Below are 1,358 nucleotides of genomic sequence, written 5' to 3' on the forward strand. Positions count from 1 at the left end.
ATGGGGTCTTGAATTCTCTTGCCTCTAGACAATCAACTTGGAGAGTTTTGTTGCTTGGTGTTCATTTTTTCTTGTTTCTTTGCAAGTTATGATCTTTCGAGTGCTAAGACATATGGATTGATCTTAAATAGAACCTATGGTTCATATACAATCCGTAGAGTCGTGTTGCCTCAATTTTCTCTTATTAAAATTTTTCTTTATTTTTGGTTCCGCTTGAGTTTTGAGCTGTGTTAGGTGATCCAAATAGAAGAAGGTCATCAATTTTGTAAGAAATTTATTGAGTTGGTTATTCATCTCATCTAGTCGCCAATCTCATTCCTATACTATCCCACAGCGATGCCCTCATCACCATGCCCGTAGCCACCGAGGACAACAAGGTCTCCATTGGCGACAACTTCGGTAACAACTCCAACCCCACCAAGTATGCGACCTCTCCCTCGGCGTCATCCACGGCTACCTCGGCCTCCTTTCTTGCCTTGTATGCTGACCCTGCCACCCACGTCGTGGCCATAAACCTCCTTGAGCAGACGCCCACCACGCCCTTTCTCAAGCTCGGCCTCCTCCAGGCCGCCTTGCCCATCGCACTTGTCACTTTGCTGCCCAACTACAATCGCCTCCTCGCCCTGCTCTACCGCGCCGACCTATCGCTCCTCCCCGTCGATTGCAGAGACTGCTACTTCACAACAAAGGAATGGAATGCACAAAGTGCTAGAGCTGCAACAATTCTCGTTGCCGACGACAAAGTGGAGCCTTTGATCACAATGGATACTCCATAATCAAGTGGCAAAGAGCACATAGAAGACATCGCTATTCCTTCAGCACTTGTAACAAAGAGATTTGGGGATAACCTTATGAAAGCACTGAAAAATGGAGATATGGTAAATGTCCTTATGGAGTGGAGGGAATCTCTACCCCGTCATAATGAGCGTGTGGAGTATGAATTCTGGACAAATAACAATGATGAGTGCGGTGCTAAATGCGACATGCAAATGAATTTTGTGAGGAGCTTTAGAGGATTAGCTCACGTGCTTGAGAAAAGGGTTTACACCCAGTTCACTCATTATATGACGTGGCATTGTCCATAAGGTTTTGTCCTAAGCAAACAATGCAAATCACAATGTATCAATCATGGAAGATATTGCGTACTAGATCCGGAGCAGGATTTCAGCACTGGATATGATTTCAAAGACGTTGCGGTTCAGAACCTGATTCATATTTGTGTGTTCAAAGTTGCCAATGAAAGTCAAAAGCCGTGGTTGTGGTGGGATTATGTGCAGGACTTTGCAGTTAGGTGCCCAAGGAAGGAGAAGAAGAAAGTCTTCAGGCACATGGAAAAACAGGCAGCAAACAAAGATTAG

General features: G+C 45.0%; 1 pseudogene; it reads left to right on the top strand.

Moving 5' to 3' along the window:
• Positions 1–350: 350 nt before the first annotated feature.
• Positions 351–1,358, top strand: LOC133914869 (vacuolar-sorting receptor 3-like; annotated as a pseudogene).

This window comes from Phragmites australis, chromosome 4, assembly GCF_958298935.1.
Source record: "Phragmites australis chromosome 4, lpPhrAust1.1, whole genome shotgun sequence".
Taxonomy (NCBI): domain Eukaryota; kingdom Viridiplantae; phylum Streptophyta; class Magnoliopsida; order Poales; family Poaceae; genus Phragmites; species Phragmites australis.